General features: G+C 39.5%; 1 non-coding gene across 1 annotated transcript; it reads left to right on the forward strand.

The window, feature by feature from the left end:
- Positions 1-7,009: 7,009 nt before the first annotated feature.
- Positions 7,010-7,116, forward strand: LOC118002788. The gene has a single exon (XR_004677163.1). It is a non-coding gene; the product is annotated as a U6 spliceosomal RNA (small nuclear RNA).
- The last annotated feature ends 16,333 nt before the right edge of the window (positions 7,117-23,449 follow it).

A 23,449-nucleotide genomic window follows, 5' to 3' on the forward strand; every position in this document is an offset into this window, starting at 1 on the left:
ATTGCAAGGAGAATTCAGTATCAGGAAACTAATCAACATATTTCACTACAAGTTCTTCAGTAAATTTTTATTTATTATTATTATGTTATGTTAATCACCATACATTACATCATTAGTTTTTGATGTAGTGTTCCGTGATTCATTGTTTGCGTTTAACACCCAGTGCTCCATGCAGAACGTGCCCTCTTTAATACCCATCACCAGGCTAACCCATCTCCCCACCCCCTCCCCTCTAGAACCCTCAGTTTGTTTCTCAGAGTCCATTGTCTCTCATGGTTCGTCTCCCCCTCTGATTTCCCCCACTTCGTTCTTCCCCTCCTGCTATCTTTTTCTTTTTTTTTTTTTTGTTAACATATAATGTATTATTTGTTTCAGAGGTACAGATCTGTGATTCAACAGTCTTGCACAATTCACAGCGCTCGCCATAGCACATAACCTCCCCAATGTCTATCACCCAGTCACCCCATCCCTCCCACCCCACCCCCCACTCCAGCAAACCCTCAGTTTGTTTCCTGCGATTAAGAATTCCTCATATCAGTGAGGTCATATGATACATGTCTTTCTCTGATTGACTTATTTCGCTCAGCATAACACCCTCCAGTTCCATCCATGTCATTGCAAACGGCAAGATTTCATTCCTTTTGATGGCTACATAATATTCCATTGTGTATATATATATACCACATCTTCTGTATCCATTCATCTGTCGATGGACGTCTTGGCTCTTTCCACAGTTTGGCTATTGTGGACATTGCTGCTATAAATGGGGTGCACGTACCCCTTCGGATCCCTACATTTGTATACAAGTTCTTCAGTATGTTAAAAGAGAAAAATAATCATATAATTTAATCCTTAAAAGGTATTTGATAAAATTTGGCAACGCTTCCTTTTAAAACATAGGAGTAGTTATGAAAAAAATCAATGGCAAATCATATCTTTAAGTGGCAAAACAGTACATCTCCATCAGTGAAAATCAGGAACATGAACAAACATTTGTGGAATAAGGGTACTCAAAGTCCCCTTCCATGGCACCCCTCCTAGAATGTAAGTGTTCTGTGTCCAGGGACTTTGCTTTAGTCCCCCAGGTATTCTCAGCCCTCCCTGACTGACTCTCAGCAAACACTCAGTGGACATTGGTCAGATGATCAAAACCATTAGGAAAAGACAAAGCAGGACTACTACTGTAATACTCCACATTGTCTTGGAAGTTATAACAGAAAGCCTAGGACAAGGAAGTGAGGGGCCTGGTAGAACACTGGAAAAGCAAAGATAAAAACCATCTGTTTATTGCTGATATTACTTTATAACCAGGAAGGCCAAGAGATTCTGATAAGAAAAATGCATTAGAATCCATAAAATTCACGAAGTTCATAAGGTGGCTTATAAGTTAAATGTGCAAAATAACTGTTCTCTATTTTAGTAATAATTTCCTAGGAAAAGATATGGGGGGATTTTTTTCCCATTCATAATAGCAACAAAATCTATTGAGTACTTGGAAGTAAATGTAACAAGATTAGAACCTATATGAGGGAAACATAAAAAAAACCTTTCGGAGACCCATAAAATAAGATTTGAGCAAAAGGAAATACACATCATGTTCTTGACTGGGAAAAAAATATAAAAATATTAATCCTTTAACCCATCATAAGAACAGACAAATAGATCAGTAAAATGTATCATCCTTAATATAAATATAATAGCATTCATATTGTCAAAGGTATTATTTCAAACAGGTGGAAAATAATGGATTGTTTATTAAATGGTGCTGGCAAAACTGGGCCAGCCCCCTGGATGAAAATAAAAATGAATGCCTATCTTAGCACCATCTCCAAAAATAAATTCTATACGGATTAAAGCATAAACATCTTTCAAGAAAATCTAAAATACCATGTGTATAATCTGGGAGCAGGAAAGACAATAAAACTGGAGATCCAAGAGCTATAAAGGAAAGGTGAGCATTTTGACTACATAGAAATTAAAATCATGTTTTGGAAAAAAATACCATAATCAATGTCTATATGTAATAACAAAGTTAGAATCATTAGGGAAAGGCACCTCAGTGGCTCAGTCGGGTTAAGTGTCTGCCTTCTGCTCAGGTCATGATCCCAGAGTCCTGGGATTGAGCCCCACATCGGGCTCCTTGCTCAGCAGGGAGTCTGCTTCTCCCTCTGCCCCTCACGTTGTACTCTCTCTCTCTCAAATAAATAAATCAATAAATAAATCTTTAAAATCAGGGAAATATAAATCAAAACCACAATGAGATATCACCTCACACCTGTCAGAATGACTGAAATCAACAACACAAAATGGGGCACCTGGGCGGCTCAGTTAGTTAAGCACCAGACTCTTGATCTCAGCTCAGGTCTTGATCTCAGGGTCATGAGTTTAAGCCCTGCATTGGACTCCACTTTGGACGTGGAACCTACTTAAAATAAAAAATTTTGTTTTGTTTTTTAAAAACCAACAACACAAGAAACAACAGGTATTGGCGAGAATGTGGAGAAAAAGCAAATGTTGGCAGGAATGTAAACTGGTGCAGCTACTCTGGAAAACAGTATTGAATTTCCTCAAAAAAGTTAAAAATAGAACTACCCTACAATCCAGCAATTGCACCACTAGGTATCTACCCCCAAAATACAAAAATACTAATTCAAAGGGATATATGTACACCAATGTTTATAGCAGCATTATCCACAAGAGCCAAATTATGAAAACAGCCCAAGTGTCCTTCGACTGATGAATGGATAAAGAAGAAGTGGTTTATATGTACAATGGAATATTGCTCAGCCATATAAAAGAATAAAACTTCGCCATTCATTCTTTGGATGGAGCTGAAAAGTATTGTGCTAAGTGAAGTAAGACAGTGAGAGAAAGACAAATACCATATGTGGAATTTAAGAAACAAAACAAATGAACAAAGGGGGAATAAAAGAGAGAGAGGCAAATCAAGAAACTCGATGGTTCCCAGAGGGGAGAGGGTGGGGGGACGGGTGAAATAGGTGATGGGGATGAAGGAGCGCACTTGTCGTGATGAGCACTGGGTATTGTATAGAACCTGGGTATTGTATTGAATCATTATATTGTACACCTGCAACTAATATTACACTGTATGTTAACTAATGGGAATTTAAATAAAAATTTTAAAAATAACAAATTTAGAAAATATTTTAAAAACACAGAACAAATTATTTATGATCTTGAATATACAAAGAACACTTACACTTCAACAAAAAGGGATTAGTCAGCCCAATGAAAAAGTAGATGGTTCGCAGACTCATAAATCCAAATGACAACAAACATGAAAAACCGCTCAAACTGGATGATATTCAGGGAAGTGCAAATTAAGATAACAATGAAATGATCCTTTTACCAGCAGCCTGACAAAAAAATAAAGAAGACATATTGCATCTATTCCTCTTAGGGATATGTGATCAGAGTACTCTCAGATACTGCTGGTAGAAATGTTAGCATCAGACTTTCTAGAAAATAATCTGAGAAGAGCCAACAGTCCCTTTCCTGGGGACCTAGCCCATAGAAATAAAAGCCTGTATGTTCTGTGAACTTTACTGTAGCATTGTTTATGTTAGTAAAAATAAAACAAGTACAAAGTGAACGTTTATCAATAGGAAAATAGATACATCCCCCAAACCATGGAATATCATATAGCCTTTATAAAGGCTGACTTAGAAATATACTGATTGGCTTGGATGAATTTCCATGAGATATTAAGAAAAGCAAGATGGAGATAAGAGTGTTTAATTCCAGTTTTGTAAAACAATGTATGTTTACAGGTATGTTTATTTTGTATGTGATGAAACATAAGGGAAAGACAGGATGACATCAATTAAGTCATCCACATCAATTACCCTGGGCCATGGTGTGAAAGTGGGGAAGGATGTAGTAGGGAAGAAGAAGGAGAATGAGAGAGAAACAACCAAAAAGTTAAAGAAAAAGGACTGCATTTTTCAAAAAGTATATATTTTTGTAAAATTGTAAGTGGGTGTTTTTGCAATTTTACATGGAGTCGATTCTTGTTATTTGCAGATTCTATATTTCCCAGTTTGCCTACTTACTAAAATTTATTCGTAATTCCAAATCAACCAACAGAAACATACATTAAGACGAGGTTGTGATCAGTTGATGAAAATGTGACCAGAGGCTCACAGGAACCTACGCCTATATTTCTTTTAGAAGCAATGATTCAGGGGACGTCTGGGTGGCTTAGTCAGTTAAGTATCTGATTCTTGGTTCCTGCTCAGGTCATGATCTCAGGGTTGGGAGATCCAGCCCAGCATCAGGCTCTGTGCTGGGCATGGAGCCCGCTTAGGACTCTCTCTTTCTCTCTCTGCCCCACCCCCACTCCCTCTCTTCAAGAATGTGTCTAGCACACATAACGGGATCTGACTTGTGTCTAGTACCCATGTTTTAAAAGATGAGGTAAGGGAGAAAAGATCTTATGTTTTCCATGCTGAAATACTTGAGCGTTCTTAACAGCTATATTTACCTTGTTCACAGTCATCTTATTAAGTCTTGTGGTTAGTTCTGGGAATTTGCTGATTTCTTTGGATTGTATGTTCAATATAATGATGTCACCTTTTAGTCTCATCATTTCCAGCAGCTACTTCTTGTATTCTTTTCATGCCTTTATATATTATCAATACTTTTTAAACAACAGGGAAAAATGGTGAAAATGAGCTTCCTTGTAATTTTTCTGGGTTGAAGAAGAATAACTTCGGAGCACTGGTCACCAACTCAAATGCCTTTGGGGCCAGGCACGTCATTTTGCCCAATCAAGTGTCCTGGAAGCGCCCCCTTGTGGAATCTTCATGACAGGCATCGCAATTTTCAGTGTTGGCAATTAATACAGAATTTTTGAATCCAGTGTGTGAGCCAGATATAATGGAAGGGCTGCCAGTTTAGGGCCTCTACTCTAGAATCCTGCCACTGAGTATAATGTTGACTTTTTTTAAACTTATTTTTTTCATTAGCTTACCAGGTGAGCATTAATAGTTGTCCTGGTTTCCACAGCAACTGCGGGTATATTGTATTCACCATTTATTCAAGTGTTAGTTGCAAATTTAAATGTGCTTAAAATAAAAATGAGAAATTATATGGATGATACCACCAGCTACACAGTGGAAATAATAGCTTCTGGTAAACTCTACCATTAGAAACACGTCTGCCTGGTTCACAACTCAGTACCAGAAAGAAAAAGATTGTTAATCATTTTAGAAAGAAAAAAATGTCCTTTGTAAAGATTTTGGATTATTTTGATTCAATTTTTAGTTTCAGTTAAATTTTCTAATGTTCTCAGCAAAAGAAAAACAAATTAGATAGATAAACAAAAGAATTAAGGAACTTCAAAAGTGATTAAAAAAAGAAAAGTCACACAACCTAGAGGAATTTTCATCCCTTTGAAGTCGGCTAAATTTCTGGAACTTAATTTTCGTGCAGATATACAGGGAAAAAAATTGTTTTTGAACTGCTCTGCTGGCTCATCTGCATAAAGTTATCTGGCTTAACTGCAAGGTACTTACTGATTCTTATAAGAATAGTAAAAAACTTAAGGGCTTACGGAGCCAGACATCAATAAGGAAGCAAGACAAGTGAACCCTGACAGGTGTGTGCACCCTTTCTAATTAAGCTAGTTTCCACCCAGTGTCACCTACCTGTTGTTGTCCCATGGTAATGTGAGCAATGTGGCCAGATTTCCCAATCCCTCAAGAGAAGTCAGAAGTCCAGACTTTCTATGTAAAATTTCCAAATTTTTAAACTATGCAGGCAAATGTAATAGGTCAGTGAACTGGATTTGACCCTCAGATTAATAGTTTGCAACCCCTAATCAAAGGATTAAAATGTTCTCCTGGTAAAGGACTTAAGAGGTTAAGCATGCGGAAATCAGAAGCATGTTGATTTTTAGAATTTCACCTGCCATTAGTGACCCAATGGTAGTGGACCCTAATCTCTGTTTTTTATCCCCTTCTCCTCCATTTAGAAATGTAAAGATATTCTGAATTTCACATGTCTTTTGAGAATGCAGCTTTTTGCCAAGCATTCTTACATATAGTTTATCAAAAAGAGCCAACACTCTTTTAGTGTTGGTTCTATTATTTAATGTTTTAAAACTCAAGAAGTCAATTCCATTATGAATTTTCAAAAGGCCCACTCCCAAATTCAAAAATATAATGTTGAACTTCTGGGTCAGGAGTTGGTGGAGGGTATAGAGGGTTGACCACTCTAATGAGAAACATCTTCACCTGGCTCAGAGAGGAACGCAACAGAAAACAGTATCCAGAGCCACGTAGTGACAAAGCACTTAAGGATGGAAATCCTTTTGAAGTGGGTATAAAATTGAAATTTCAGTATAAATACATTTTGACTAACTGCTTACATAAAAAGTTCTGAGGATGGCCACAGAATTCAAGTTGCTCTGACAATCTACGTTACACAGGAGAGTCATCAACCTGTTCTAAATGGGTATCAGATTCTGGAACAATCAGTGCTAGCATTTCAGAGATAACATGCTCCATTCCCACGCAGCTTTATTTGTTTTTGTACGGAAAACATAGTGCACATGGAATCGCTCTCTCTTTTTCGGTAACTGGATTGATAGGAGGATATATCAATCAGGGTTTTAGGAGATACTTAGGGAAGGTGGAAGAATGAGAAAAGTATAAAGAATAAGACACTTGGCAGTATGACCTAGAGCAGCCCTGATCATGTGATGAAAATTATCTTGTGAATATTTTAAGCATGTGTTTCACTAGTTGCCAGTCTCTATTAAAAAGACAGAAGAGGGGCGCCTGGGTGACTCAGTCGGTTAAGCATCTGCCTTCAGCTCAGGTCGTGATCCCAGCGTCCTGGGATCCAGTCCTGCATGGAGCTCCCTGCTTAGTGGGGAGCCTGCGTCTCCCTCTACTCTGCCCCTACCCCCCGCTCGCTCGCTCTCTCTCTTTCTCTTTCTCTCAAAGAAATAAATAAAATCTTTAAAAATTAAAGACAGAATATAGTGCTCGCTTTGGCAGCACATATATTTAAATTGGAACGATACAGAGTAGATTAGCGTGGCCCCCGCAGAAGGATGACTCGTAAATTCGTGAAGCATTCTGTGTTTCTTCAACTGTGCCATTTTATTTTATTCCTTTTCCCCCTTTTTTACAGAGGAATAAAGGTCTAGAAATTTTTTTTTTTAAGATTTTATTTATTTATTTGATAGAGAGAGAGAGAGGGAGAGCACAAGCAGGGGGAGTGGCAGGCAGAGGGAGAGGAAGAGGCAGGCTCCCCGCTGAGGAAGGAACCCCACTCGGGGCTCGATCCCAGGACTCTGGGATCATGACCTGAGCAGAAGGCAGCCGCCCAACTGACTTAGCCACTCAGGCGCCCCAGGTCTAGAAATTTTTTAAAAAAGACAGCAGGTAAGGGATATCCAAGTACTATGCCATGCTTGTAATCCTATGATTATCTTTTTTTTTTTCAATTTTATCCTGTATTCTTCAGGACTATTTGAGAGGTTTTAGCTTTTAAATTATCTAGTACAAGTAGAATCCCAATATTAAACACCTAGTTGGTAGTGAAACTGTCATATCAGGTCCATGTTCTGTTAAAAAAGTGCATCTGGGGTGCCTGGGTGGCTGAGAGTCGGACTGTTGATTTCAGCTCAGGTCCTGATCTCAGGGTTGTGAGATTGAACCCCGCATTGGGCTCTGCTCTGGGCATGGGGCGGGTTTAAGATTCTCTCTCCCTCTCCCTGTGCCCCTACCGCCCCCCAAAAATATGTAAATAAAAATAAATTTAAAAAGTAAATCTGTTGCTAAACCGTATGGTAGGGTGATAACAAACTTTTTTTTTTAATTATTACGTTAATCCCCATACATTACATCATTAGTTTTAGATGTAGTGTTCCATGATTCATTGTTTGTGCATAACACCCAGTGCTCCATGCAGAACGTGCCCTCCTCAATACCCATCACCAGGCTAACTCATCCTCCCACCCCCCTCCCCTCTAGAACCCTCAGTTTGTTTTTCAGAGTCCATCATCTCTCATGGTTTGTCTACCCCTCCGATTTCCCCCCCAACATTCTTCCCCTCCTGCTATCTTCTTCTTCTTCTTTTTTTTGTCTTAACATATATTGCATTATTTGTTTCAGAGGTACAGATCTGAGATTCAACAGTCTTGCACAATTCACAGCGCTTACCAGAGCACATACCCTCCCCAGTGTCTGTCACCCAGTGGGGGGTGGGGTGGGAGGGATGGGGTGACTGGATGACAAACTTTTTTTAATCTTTAAAGATTTTACATTCCCTCTATACATCCTGTTAACAAGCAATAATAAACCATGGTTTATTTTATTTTTTTTAAATATTTTATTTATTTATTTGAGAGAGCGAGAGAGCACATGAGCAGAGGAAGAAGCAGGCTCCCTGCTGAGCAGGGAGCCCAATGGGGGACTCAATCCCAGGACCCTGAGATCATGACTTGAGCCAAAGGCAGACGCTTAACCAACTGAGCCACCCAGGCACCTGTAAACCATGGTTTTAAAAAAAGTAACAGGGGCACCTGGGTGGTGCAGTCAGTTAAATGCCCCACTGTTGGTTTCAGCTCAGGTCATGATCTCAGGGTCGTGAGATCAACCCTGTGTCAGGCTCCTTGCTCATCGGGGAGTCTGCTTGAGACTCTGTCCCTCTCCTTCCACCCTTCCTCCCTCCCCAGCTCATGCTCTCTCTCTCTCTTTCTCTCTCACTCTCTCCCAAAATAAATTAAATCTTTTTAAAAAATTAATAAAATTTAGTATTTAAAAAATGTTTAAATTAAACTAAATAAGAAAATTTTCAAATATGCATACAGTTGCTGAACATAAATTCCTATCATTCATAGACACACTACTAAAAGGATGACAACTTCTGAACACATTTGTTCTGAATACTTTTACTGGGTTTCTCATTTAGATAGGTCAGCGAATTGGTGTTTGCATAATGTGCCTCTAGAACTTACACTGCTGAAAGACATGTAGACATTTTAACAGATAGTATTTATAAAATGGTGTTTAGAGAGACAGAATTCTGTGTAATCTTAGCAGTTAATGTTAGCATTCAAATTCCAGTTAATCAGTATTCTATTTGATCTTACAGTCTGCTAATGTTTAGCACTTAACATCCTTTTTCCTAGAAAAAGAATGACTTCACCTTTTCTGTTATAAACCATCCAAAAGATATCCTCACAGTAAAAATGTATATATTGAACTTTCTCCTCTTTAGTTAGCATTGAATGTAGTTCAATTATGACTTTTTCCCAGGGTTCAACATCACTTGCCTTGGTTATGTGATGGTATCACCTGAATGCTTTGTATCAACAATTGTCTGGAACTTGAAAAGTATCTGTAGTTACACGAAAACTTTACATTTCATTTTCAGATATTCTATTCTTTTAAATGATTGGAATAGTAGAGTATACCAAGACTCTAATGGTTTCAATATGATGAAAACACTGCTGATAAGAATTTAAGTAAATTTGGGGTGCCTGGGTGGCTCAGTCGTTAAGTGTCTGCCTTTGGCTCAGGTCATGATCTCAGGGTCCTGGGATTGAGCCCGGCATCAGGCTCCCCGCTCAGCGGGAAGCCTGCTTCTCCCTTTCCCACTCTCCCTGCTTTTGTTCCCTCTCTTGCTGTGTCTCTCTCTGTCAAATAAATAAAATCTTAAAAAAAAAAAAAGAATTTAAGTAAATTAGATTCAAATAAACTGTGTATTAGTGATGTAAATACCAGGCCATTCTAATCTAGTTCCTTTTCTCTGAGATGTTTAAAACGCTTTATGACTATTTTATATATTATATATTATCTATATTATTATTAGAGAGAGACAATGAATGTGTGTGTATATATATGTATATATATGTGTGTGTGTGAATATATATATATATATATATATATATATATATACATATAAAGAGAGAAATAGAGAAAGAGACTTTTTAAGACTTTCAGTTTAGGGGCACCTGGGTGGCTCAGTTGGTTAAGCCACTGCCTTCAGCTCAGGTCATGATCCTGGAGTCCCGGGGTGGAGTCCCGGGATGGAGTCCCGCATCGGGCTCCCTGCTCAGCGGGGAGTCTGCTCCTCCCTCTGACCCTCCTCCCTCTTATGCTCTGTCTCTCATTCTCTCTCTCTCAAATAAATAAATTAAAAAAAAAAAAAAGACTTTCAGTTTAGCCAGGCAGAAATAATGATCAAACAATATTCAAATGAATTTTCTATGTCTATTATCCATCTTAAGATGTTATCACAAGAAGAGCTATACCTAATTTTATTTTACATCATATCACCGGTAGTGGGCTCCATGGTGTTCCTTAAAAAGATATATCCATGGCCTAATCCCTGGAACCTGTGAATATTACCTTGCAGATGTAATTAAGTTAAGGATTCTGAGATGGGGAGATGATCCTGAATTCTCTGAATGAAACTTAAAGGCCATCGCAAGTGTGTTTATAAGAAGAAGCAGAGGGAGATCTGATACACATAGAAGAGAAGAGTAGGAAGCGATGTGCCCATCTCGGCAGAGATCGGGGCGGTGCGGCCACTAGAAGCTAGAAAAGGCAAGAAACAGATTCTCTCTCCTAGAGCCTCTGGAAGGAGCACCACTCTGCTGACACTTTGATTTTGGACTCTGCCTCCAGAACTGTAAGAGATGAATATCTGTTCTAAGCTGGTTCGTAGTGATCTGTTATGGTGACTCTAAGAAACTGATACATTACCCTTGTTACACTATTTTCAGATGTGTTTCTAGGACGTCAACTGCTTTAACACTTTTCTGCTCTTCCTTATGTTTGTTTTAATAACAGAAGCTTAAAGGAGTACCTAAGAAAGGACTATTATGTTCTGGATTCAAAGATGATTGAATCTGTGGCAACAAATTGTAATATTTCCAGATCTTATCAAATGAGATTTCAATGGTTCATTGTTTCTCCAGATCACATTGTTTAACTATGTAGAACTTGGTAGCTACTAAGAATTTTGTATCTATTAATTTAAAAAAAGATACCATATGTTATCCTATCACAGAAAGCTAAATTTATACAGTGAAAACAACTAAAATTGGTGAGTAACATTAAAAAAAATCTTAATAGCATAACGGTAAGAAATTATATGGCCCTAAGTGAAGAGAAACCAATTTGTCAGGAGAGAAGGACAGAATCAAAGCCCAGGACATTAGGAGGAAGTCTCACTGGACGGGATGGACTGGAAGTAGAACATCCCTCACAGAAATAATTCTGTTTTTAAGTCACCTGGTTTGACAAGGGTATCTCAAGCCTTAAACTTGCTTTAAGGTGATTCTTAATTGGTAGTAACTGTGGAATCTGACAGAGCAAATGCAACTCTTCTTTGAAGTAAAGTACCTCCATTCTTAACCCAAGTTCTATCTCCAAATAATTTTTAAAAATATTTTATTTATTTATTTGAGAGAGAGAGAGCAGGAGGGAGAGGGAGAAAGAATCTGAAGCAGACTCCATGCTAAGCATAGAGCCTGATGTAGGGCTTGATCTTAGGACCCTGAGATCATGACCTGAGCTGAAACCAAGAGTCAGACGCTCAACCAACCAAGCCACCCAGGCATCCCTGCAAATAATTTTCATTTACAGTGCCCAAACTATAGGCAAAGCATATCAGGAAACCCCCCAAAATCAGAATCTCTGAGCAAGAGAAAGCAGAAAAACAAACAGAAACAGATCCACAAGGGCTTCAGGCATTGAAGTCAGCAGGTACCGGCTATAAACAGCTGTGCTAGCGAAGTTTAAGAAACAAGTTTGGAAGTATCTCCAGGAAAAGAGTTAGTTACCTGGGTCGCAGGTTATTATAACTAAGCAATCCAGTGAAAAAGCAAAGAATGTCAGACTAGATTAGAGAGACAAAATGATGGAAAATACAGAAGATAAGGTAGATTTAGAAGAGACAGTAGGAGACCATCCAATGGAGTCCCCCAAGGAGAGTTGATAAGAGGGTGAGGGCAGTGCTTAAAGAATGATGGCTGAGAATGTCATACAGATGATTAAAAAACAGCATCTTAGCCAACTGTATAGGGTGGTTGCACTGGTTGTTGGCTTCATATGCACATTTTTATTTACTAAAATTTTTATTTTGAGATAATTATAGATTTACATGCAGTTGTAAGAAATAATATAGAGGGATCCCTTGTAACTTTGAACCCACTTTCCTCCAAGGAAATAACTTGCAAGCTATACATAGCACAATATATATTTTTTTAATTTTTTTATTGTTATGTTAAACCCCATACATTACATCATTAGTTTTAGATGTAGTGTTCCATGATTCATTGTTTGTGCATAACACCCAGTGCTCCATGCAGAACGTGCCCTCTTCAATACCCATCACCAGGCTAACCCATCCTCCTACCCCCCTTACATAGCACAATATTACCATCAGGATACTAACATGGATACAGTCAAGATACACAGCATTTCCATCACCACAGGGATCCCTGCTGTTGCTCTTTTATAACCACACCCACTTCCCTCCAGCTCCACCCACCCACCTCCTTAACCCCTGGCAACCACTGATCTGTTCTCCATTTCAATCATTTTATCATTTCTAGAACGTTCTATAAATGTTCTAGCATATGCAGCCTTTTGGGATTGGCTTTTTCCAGTCAGCTTAGATCTCTATTCATACGGGTTGTTGCATTGCCTTTTATCGGTGAATGCTGTTCCATGGTATGGATGGACCATAGTTGGGTTAACCGTTCACCCATAAAGGAATATCAGGGTTGTTTCCAGTTTGGGGCTATTACGAAGAAATTGCTATAAATACTGTGTACAGGTTTTTATGTGAATGTAAGTTCTCAGTTCTCTACAAATGTCCAGGAGTGCAATTGCTGGGTCATAATTAGTTTTTGTTTTTTAAGAAAATAACAAGCTGCTTTCCAGAAGTAATATATGAGTGGTCTGATTTCTCTGCATCCTTACCAACATTTGGTGTTGTCTCTACTTTTTCGTCTTAGCCATTAAGTGTATAGAGACATCTCATTGTAGATTTGATATGCATTTCCTTAATGCCTAATGATGGTGAATATTTCCTATGTATTTCCCATCTGTACATCCTCTTTGGTGAAATGCCTGCTCATATCTTTGGTCATTTTCTAATTGGACTGTGCGGTTTTGGGGGTTTTTTGTTTTGTTTTACTGTTTTGAGTGTTCTTGATTTATTTTAGAAAAAATATTTTGTCCGATATTGTGGTTTGCAAATAAATTCTCCCAGTCTGTACCTTCTCTCTTCATCCAGGATCTGTCACAGAGGAAGTTTCTAATTTTGATGAAGTCCTACTTATTGATTTTTTTTTCCTCTTACAGATTGTGTTTTTGGTGTAGAGTCCAAGAATTTTTTTCCTTCTCCTAGTTCCCAAGGAATTTCTCTTATGTTTTTTGCTATAAGTTTTATAGCTTTACATTTTACATTTAAGGACAAGATCCATTTTTAGTTAATTTTTTGTAAGGTGTGAAAATTAGATCAAAGTTCTTTTTTTTTTTTTTTTTTTTGCCTATGGATGTCCTAATGCTCCAGCACCATTTGTTGAAAAGGCTATCTTGCCTCCATTGAATTATTTTTGCACTTAAAAAAAAATCAGTTGGACATGTTTGTGTGGGTTCATTTTCTGCATCTATATTCTGATTAATCTCTTTGTCTATCCCTTCACCACACAATCTTGATTACTGTGGCTATATGTAGTAGGCTGAATGGTGGCCCCCAAAAAGATATGATCACAACCTAATCCCCAGAACCCACGAATATCCCCTTAGATGGCAAAAAAGTAATAGTACCTTAAATGACAAAAGATGTGATTAAGTTAAGGATCTTGACGGGAGGTTTCCAGTGAAACCATGTGAGTCTGAAGATTTCTTTTGGGGGTGATTTTTAATTACATATGCATAGGGTTAACAGTCACAGAGCTATTCAAATGATCTATTTCATACTGGGTAAGTTGTGGTAGTTTGTGTTTTTCTTATTTATTTATTTTTTTGTAGTTTGTGTTTTTCAAGGAATTGGTCTATTTCATCTATGTTGTCAGATTTATGTGTATAGAGTTATTCATAGTATTCCCTTATTACCCTTTTGATGCCCACAGGGTCTGTAAAGATATCCCATTTCATTCCTGATACTGATCATTTATGTCTTTTTTTCCCCTTTGTCAGTCTTTTCAGAGGTTTGTCAACTTTATTGATCTTTTCAAAGAATCAGCTCTTTTTTTCATTGATTTTTCTCTATTATTTTTGTTTTCAATTTCATTGATTTCTGCTCTAATCTCTTTCCTTCCTCTTTCCTGCATGCTGTGGATTTATTTTGTTCTTCTTTTACTAGGTCTTGAGGTGAGAGGTTAGATGATTGATCTGAGAATTTTCCACTTTTCTAACCTATGCATAACTATAAATTTCCCCTCCACTCTGCCTTAGCTGTGTCCTACAAATTGTAACATGCTATTAAAATTTGTATTTTAATTTTCATTCAGCTCATTTTTATTGTTACTAAAATAATGTATTTTTATTGTCCTTCAGTTCAATTTCTTAAATTTCCCTTGAGACTTCCTCTTTAATACATGGGTTATTTATAAATGTGTTGCCAATCTCCTTTTGCAGGAGACATACTTATTCTCTTTTTGCTATCAATTTCTAGCTTGAGTCCATTGTGATTGCAGAACACATTCTATGGTTTATATTCTTTTAAATTTATTGAGATTTGTTTTAGGGCCTAGGATATGGTCTATGTAGGTGTATCTTGTGGGCACTTGAAAAGAAAGTTTATTGTGCTTTGTTGGGTGAAATTCTATAAACGTCAATTAGATCCTGTGGGTTGATGGTGTTGTTGAGTCCTTCTACAGCCTTGCTGATTTCCTATCCAGTTGTTCTATCAATTTTGAGAGAGGTGTTGAAATTTCCAGCTGTAATCGGGGTGTTGTTTATTTCTCCTCTCAGTTCTAGCCACACATTCTGAAGCTCTGTTGTTTGGATCATACACATTTAGGATTCCTATGTCTTCTTGATGGATTGACCCTTTTATTATGATATCAAGTCACTGTCTGTCTCTGGAAATTTTCTTTGTTCTGAGTTGTCTCCCTGATCTGTAGCCACTGCAGCTTTCTTTTGATTGTTTGCACAAATAAATTTTTTTCTCTCCTTTTACTCTTGGGCTGCCTACATTGTATATCTAAAGGGAGATTTTTGGGCACCTGGGTGTCTCAGTCGGTTAAGCATCCACCTTCGGCTCAGGTCATGATCCCAGGGTCCTGGGATTGAGTCCCAAATCAGTGGGGAGTCTGCTTCTCCCTTTCTCCCACCCCTCCACTTGTGCTCTCTCTCAAAAATAAATAAATTCTTAAAAAAAAATAAAGGGAGATTCTTATAAATACATATGGTGGGGCTGTTTTTAACCCACTCTGCCAAATCTCTGTTTTTTAATTGGTGTAGTGTATTTAGACCATTTATATTTTACAATTATTCATGTGCTGGGGCCTAAGTCAGCCATTTCATTTTTTGTGCCCAGTTCTCTGTTTTCTTTCTTTTTCCTGCTATTCTGTGGGGTTTCTTCAGTATTCTTTAGAATTCTATTTTGATCTATCTGTAGTGTTTTAAGTGTGTCTGTTTGTATAGCTTTTTAGTGGCAGCCCTGTGTGTGTGTTTGCTGTCCTTCAAATTGTTCCCCCCCTATCGTTAAGGTGGTATTTCTCTCTCCCTGCTTTCAAGACTTTGTGGTTTTCAGAAGCTTGACTATCATGTAAATGGTGTGATTTCTTTAGATTTACCCTGCTTGGAGTAGACTCGGCTTCCTGAATCTGTAGGTTTACGTAATTTTGCAGTACTGGGGGAGTTTTCAGTCACTGTTTCCTTCAAGTACTTTTTCAGGCCCTGTCTTCTTTTTACCCTCCTTTTGGGTCTCTAATAACAGGAATGTTAGATCTTTGTGATAGAGACTGGATTCACCATCTAGACCTAATGGCCTCCCCACAGCCATGCATCACGTGCTTCTCCCTTCTGTCCCCAGGGCTTCTCCAGTGCTGGAGCATGGGGTGCCGTGAGAAACTGCTCCCTGTCCAACTGTGCAGAACCCAGAAGAGCTGGGGAGGTAAGGCTGCTGGGGTGAACTTTTGACTGAGGGACCTGGGAGCCAGGGATAAATGTCTCCCCCTTCTCCCCTTCAGGTTAATGGTTCTGTGGAATCAAAGACACATTCAGCCCCCGTGGTGGCGCTGTTGGGGACCACCTCCCTGTATCCTTCTCTGCCTGTACCCCTCTTCCTTGCTTTTCTCCAGGGGCTCACACTCCCCAGCAAAATACTTCTTTTTAGGTCTTTGTCTCGGGCTCTGCTTCCTGGGATATGTCTCAGCTTCAGCTGTGCCTCAGTGCTCTCCTTTCCCACACTAATCTTTCAAGCCCACGTTCTCAGTTTGAATCAGTCAAACTGCGGAGAGCCTGAGAAAGGAACACTGACCTTTAACTGCCTCTCAGAAAAAACACAGTGTTCCCATCATCACTGATAGAAAGAAGGTCCTGCCCCCACTTTTTATCATCATCTCGCCCCCCTTCATTTTTTTTCTCCTTTGATCCAACTTCAGATAGAAATAATAAGTAAAAGTTCAGTTTAATGAAACAAAAATGTCAAGGCCACCTATGTAAAAAAAAAAAAAAAAAGGCAAAACTACAGAATTTCAGTATTACAAAATATCCATACAGTTTCTGTAAGGTTGATTTAACAAGATCTGATCTATAGTTCCCAAATTAAATTTTGGAACCAGAGAGATCTAGACTGTGCTCAGAAATCCATTCATCCAGTCATTGTATCTAGTTCGGAGTTCTATGAGAGGTCAGGAATGTATCAGAAGAAAGTTTTTTAAAATACAAAACTATTCAGATCCCATCTATTCCACCCTTGGAAAATGTACTAGGCATCTCTTTGAGGTTAGAACAAATTACCCAAGCAAACATATGTACTAGTTACTATTGCTATGTAACAAATGACCTCAACAGTTTGTGGTTTTAAAGTACCATTTTATCCTGCTCTCACTTTTATAGGTCAGGAATTGGGGAAGGGTTTGGCTGGACAGTTCTCATTTGAAGGTTGTCCTGCGGTTGCACTCAGAGGGTTGTGCTGCCATCCTCCACGAGCTCCGCGGGGCTGTGGTTGTCTAAAATGAAGCATCCACCAGGCTCTGAGCAGTTCATACTGCCTATCACCTGTGAGCTCAGTCAAGACCGTCTACCAGGGCAGCTACATGTGGCCTAGCAGGGGACTTGAACTTCTTACCTGGTGGCACAGAAAGCATTCCAAGAAAACCAGGGAGGGGTGCCTGGGTGGCTCAGTTAGTTAAGCGTTCAACTCTTGGTTTTGGCTCAGGTCGTGATCTCAGGGTCGTGAGATCAAGCCCCACATCAGGCTCTGTGCTCAGCACAGAGTCTGCTGAGATCCTCTCTCCCTCTGTCCCTCCCGCTCGTGCTCTCTCTCTCAAATAAATAAATAAATCTAACAAACAAAACAAACAAAAAAACAGGCAGATGTTGTCTAGCTTCCAACATTACAGTGTCACTTCTGCTTCATTTTATTGATTACAAACATGTCATCAAGGCCAGCCCAGATTTATTTTATTTTTTAATTTTATTATGTTATGTTAATCACCATACATTACATCATTAGTTTTTGATGTAGTGATCCATGATTCATTGTTTGCGTATAACACCCAGTGCTCCATTCAATCCGTGCCCTCTTTAATACCCATCACCAGGCTAACCCATCCCCCACCCCCCTTCCCTTTTGAACCCTCAGTTTGTTTCTCAGAGTCCATCGTCTCTCATGGTTCATCTCCCCCTCCGATTCCCCCCTTTCATTTTCCCCTTCCTACTATCTTTTTTTTAAAACATATAATGTATTATTTGTTTCAGAGGTACAGATCTGTGAGTCAACAGTCTTACACAATTCACAGCACTCGCCATAGCACATACCCTCCCCAATGTCTATCACCCAGCCACCCCATCCCTCCCACCCCCCACCACTCCAGCGACCCTCAGTTTGTTTCCTGAGATTAAGAATTCCTCATATCAGTGAGGTCATATGATACTTGTCTTTCTCTGATTGACTTATTTCGCTCAGCATAACACCCTCCAGTTCCATCCATGTCATTGCAAATGGCAAGATTTCATTTTTTTTGATGGCTGCATAATATTCCATTGTGTATATATACCACAACTTCTTTATCCATTCATCTGTCGATGGACATCTTGGCTCTTTCCATAGTTTGGCTATTGTGGACATTCCTGCTATAAACATTGGGGTGCATGTACCCCTTCAGATCACTACATTTGTATCTTTGGGGTAAATACCCAGTAGTGCAATTGCTGGGTCGTAGAGTAGCTCTATTTTCAACTTTTTGAGGAACCTCCATACTGTTTTCCAGAGTGGCTGCACCAGCTTGCATTCCCACCAACAGTGTAGGAGGGTTCCCCTTTCTCCGCATCCCCGCCAACATCTGTCGTTTCCTGACTTGTTAATTTTAGCCATTCTGACTGGTGTGAGGTAGTATCTCATTGAGGTTTTGATTTGGATTTCCCTGATGCCAAGTGATGTTGAGCACTTTTTCATGTGTCTGTTGGCCATTTGGATGTCTTCTTTGGAAAAATGTCTGTTCATGTCTTTGAGGCCAGCCCAGATTTAAAAGGAAGAGACAGAGACTCCATTTTTAGTGGGGAAAAATGTCAAAGCACTTGAGAGCAAGTTTTTTAACTACATTAGATGATGTTTACTCATGGAACTCTAAGGAAAGAGATTTCATTTACGACCAATAATACAAGGTAAGTTTCAGAGGCCAAGGTAGGCTATAGATGAAAGGGCAAGTTCATCTCACTTTAAAATATATATATTTTTTATTTTAGAGAGAGAGAGCGAGAGAGCATGGGGGTGGGTCAGAAGGAGAGGAAGAGAGAGATTCTCCAGCAGACTCCCTACTGAGCACAGAGCCTGACTCACGAGTCTGAGATCATGACCTGAGCCGAAATCAAGAGTCGGAGGCTTAACCAACTGAGCGACTCAGGCAACCTGTATTCATCTCCCTTTTTATAGACCTCAGAACCTCAACAAACCTGGTCTGGCTTGGGAGATAACTGGACTCCCAAAAGAATGTTCTGCTTTATTCTCTCTGATGCAGACATATTTGTCTACATTGGGGGTGGGGTAGGGAGGCAGGGAACCTGGGGATAGGCAGCCCTATGCCACACCTTTCTAGCTGTCATGTTCAGGAGGTAAGAATATTTCTCACCTAGTGATAATCTGAAAAATCCAGGCAACATTTTGATTGTTCTGGCTTTTGTCAAATACTAACCTAACCACTATGGTCAAGGGGTAAGGTACAGAATTTTTGCATCACTTAAGTATAACCATATAATTCTCAAATACAAAGTTAGAATATTTGGAGTGACAAAAACTAAGTCACAAACATTTGATTTCTGATTTAAATATAGCTAAATAAATAACTTTCATGCTTTCATGTTGATATTATCATCCTTGGCCACTTATACTACCTTTCTGGTTATCAAAAGGTGGAAGAACAAATTGAGAATAAGGAGTGTATGGATGCATTTTTAAATTCAAAATACACTTATATTATTTCTTCTCTGCCAAATAATCTGAAAAAATTATCTACCATGAAGCACTTCCTACAAATAAGGAGCCCTTGTGATCTGGTCACCAAAGATGTGAAACTAACACAACTCAGTCCCTTTAGGGATGAGTAAAGTGTCAGATAAAAAAAAAAAAAAAAATCCAGATTTGACATGATCTAAGAGGAATCTGGTCTACTCAGACAAGAGCAGGGAGGATATACATGATCTTTTCATCCGGAAGTCCTTCTTAAAATTCAAGCAGATGTAAATTTGAAAAAAGACAATCTTTTTGTATTGTAAACCTTTTGTATTGGAGAGAAATCAGAATTCTTAGGAAAAATCTTAGAACAAAGTGATAGTTGTACTAGAAACATTCTTCTCATTCTGTAGAACTTTAGCAAACATTATAAAAATCAAATACATTAAGAACATACATATTAACTCTCAGTATATAACCCAGCAGGCCTCAACATAAGTGTAGTTATGTGTAAGTTAATTTTAGTTTTCTCATTTCCAGTTAAAATCTTTTTTTTTTTAAGATTTTATTTATTTATTTGACAGAGAGAGACACAGCAAGAGGGAACACAAGCAGGGAGAGTGGGAGAGGGAGAAGCAGACTTCCCGTGGAGCAGGGAGCCCGATGCGGGGCTCGATCCCAGGACCCTGGGATCCTGACCTGAGCTGAAGGCAGACGCTTAATGACTGAGCGACCAGGCACCCCAAAATCTTTTTTTTAAAAAAGATTTTATTTATTTGCCAGAGAGAGGGAGAACACAAGCAGGGGGAGCAGCAGGCAGAGGGAGAGGGAGAAGCAGGCTCCCCGCTGAGCAAGGAGCCCCTTGTGGGACTCGATCCCAGGACCCTGGGATCATGACCTGAGCCGAAGGCAGACGTTTAACCAACTGAGCCACCCAGGCGTCCCCCAGGTAAAATCTTATATTGTGGATAAATCAAGATTTATCTCTTTTTACATTTAAAGACTTACTGTGCCTAAGAGCTGAATTTAGCGCTAGTCTGTGTCCTCCAAAAAGCACACACCAAGATGAGATTAAGCATGTAAGGATTTTAACAGAGGAAAAACTTAGGTAAAAGGAAATAGAGAGCTAGAATGGCTGGGAGAGGCATGCGTCCAACTCTGAGTTAAGAGGGAGAGAAGGTTGGATGGAAGCATTCTAGAATGTAGTGCACCCTAAGGAAGGTTTGACAAGGCTGCTGGAGTCCTTGAGCCCAAGACAGCCTACGGGAGATGTTTCCCAGGAATATCTGCCTTAGTATCCTGTTGAATCCAGTCATTGGTGGGGAGCAGGCAGAGTGATAAATTTCAGAGCGCAACAGCTGGGGTCCTGGGTGAATTACATTCCTTGTAAAAAGAGGTCTGCAAGGGGCGGTACTTGAGTGGCTCAGTCAGTTAAGCGTCTGACTTCGGCTCAGGTCATGAGGTCAGGATCCTGGGATTGAGCCCCACATCAGCAGGGAGCCTGCTTGTTCCTATGCCACTCCCCCCGCTCGTGCTCTCTCAAATAAATACAATCTTAAAAAAAATAGAGGTCTGTGAGGCGTGATTGCCACATTCGGCGTCACCTGAATAATACGCAGAGCTAGAGCTATTTGAACACCTAGCAAGCAGCAGAAAGGGGGCTGAGGGAAATGTACAAAACTGAGAAAGCATGTGTATGCTGACATTCCCCATGGATAATTCCAATATCCAATCTCCTCTTTCTCTTTATTGCTATAACTACTTCCTTTGGCCAGTCTTCAGGAATGCTTGCTTTTACTTCTGGGTGCATGGAATGTCCTGCATGAGGGCTTGGGAGATAGGCGGGAGACTCTCCTGGTAGCAGGCAGACTGAAAGAAGTCTCTGGGTTCTTCATTGCCCTGCAAACTAGTATGAATGCTGATGCTAATGCTGCTATATTCTGCTAGCGCCTGGGGGTGTTCTTCACAGGGCTCTGAGCCATTCCATTTCAGAGTATCAGCAGTTTCTGGAGTCACCTTTTGTAACTGAATTGGAGAATTTCAGGTACAACAAATCTTACGGTGATGACCAAAGAAATAAAACAGCAGAATCAAATCCAGGGGATATGAAAGAGAAGAAAGTCAGCAGGCCTTGGTGAGGGACTAAATACAAAGGTGGGGGGCAAAAAGTGAAAATGACTCAAATTTTTATCTGAAGTATTAGAAAATGGCTCTGGACTAACTTGTTTTGCAGACACCTCATTTCAAATCTTCATTAACCACCCATGCATCTCAACCAAATAAAGCACTCTTTGACACCAGTCTCGAAAAAGGGTGAGAGAGGAGACTTGTCAGCTGTGGTAGAGAACGAGGAAAAGCCATATTGGCGTCAGTCACCTCTCCCCTCTCCCCAACCTGATTTTCCTCCCCTAGATCGAAAGCAGTCTCAGGAGCTGGGTCTTCTTTTTCAAGACAGATTTGCACGGTGAGTGACAGGACATTAATGGCTCTTTATAGAGCATGATTTAGTTCATTCTAGACCTCTTTTTTCAAGTGCTTGGCTTGTTCTTACCTGGGAAGTTGGCTTGGCTCTGAAAGAATCCACTCAAGGAGCACATTGTACATCAGAGCACCTGCCTCCTGAGTAGACAACAGTTTTATTTTAAGATTATTTGAGAGAGAGAGAGAGCAGAGCAAGTGAGAGAGAACACGAGTGCGGGTGTGGAGAGGGAGAGGGAGAGGGAGAACCAGAACCAAACTCTCCGCTGAGCAGGGAGTCCAACGCGGAGCCTCATCCCAGGGCCCTGAGATCATGACCTGAGCCCAAGGCAGATGCTTAACGGACTGAACCACCCAGGAGCCCCTAGACACGTGTTATAGCGTTCCACCCCACAGGTCCCCTCCTACCAACACCTGCCATCATGGCAAGGGCTGATTTTCAGGAGAGGGGTTTTCTCTAAGCGGCTCAAGTTCTTTCTCTTACTTGGAGTGGGGAAAAATGCAAATAGCAGAAATAAAAACATTTTGGTTGGCTAGATTGTACTTACTTAGCCAACAGCACCACCAGCTATAATGTAGAGAGTTTTAGAAGGAAGGTAAGAGTGATGGCAGTGTATCCAGTTGATTTTTTCCACAAATTATTTTATGTTTGGTTTAGGGATCAAGTAATAACGTAAATAAATTTAATGATGTCTCACTGCATCAAAAGTGGACAAAATTGCCGTCATGCCCTGATGCTTGAAATTACTGCGTTTTACTTTTTAGAGACAACTGTTTTATTTTTATAGTTTTCCCCTTTTGTTTGCAAAAGATGAAAGTTTCCAACTGTTCTTTGTAAGCACCTCTTTGTATTTGGCCGTGAGGAAGGCAGGCCCCAACTTCTGATTTTAAAACAGAAAATCCCACATCCTGGGAAACCCCTCAGTACTGGTCATGCTGTCAGGGCCTCTTCCTGATAGATGGGTATCACTCCAACTGCATTTGCAGGTTTCAGATGAGATTCCTGGTGATGTAAAGCACCTGAATTTGCCATAATGGTGGCCACTAAACACATGTGGCTACTGAGCACTTGAAACGTGGCTAGTGTGAATAAGGAACTGAATATTAAACTTTAATTAAATTGTACATTTAAAAATTAATGTTTTGGGGAAAAAACTGAAAATAACTTGAATATGTGAATCTACTTTTTCAATTGTAGATTTAATAAACTAAATACAGATTAGGAATTTCCAATGAAAATTTAGCTTCCAAGTAGAAATTTACACCAGAGGTAAAACACACATCGCATCTTGAACTTAGTACAAAAAAAGGAATGTAAAATATCGTTAACTTTATACTAATGATTAATATT

This window comes from Mirounga leonina, unplaced genomic scaffold, assembly GCF_011800145.1.
Source record: "Mirounga leonina isolate KUSES-001 unplaced genomic scaffold, KU_Mleo_1.0 Mir_82, whole genome shotgun sequence".
Classification (NCBI taxonomy): domain Eukaryota; kingdom Metazoa; phylum Chordata; class Mammalia; order Carnivora; family Phocidae; genus Mirounga; species Mirounga leonina.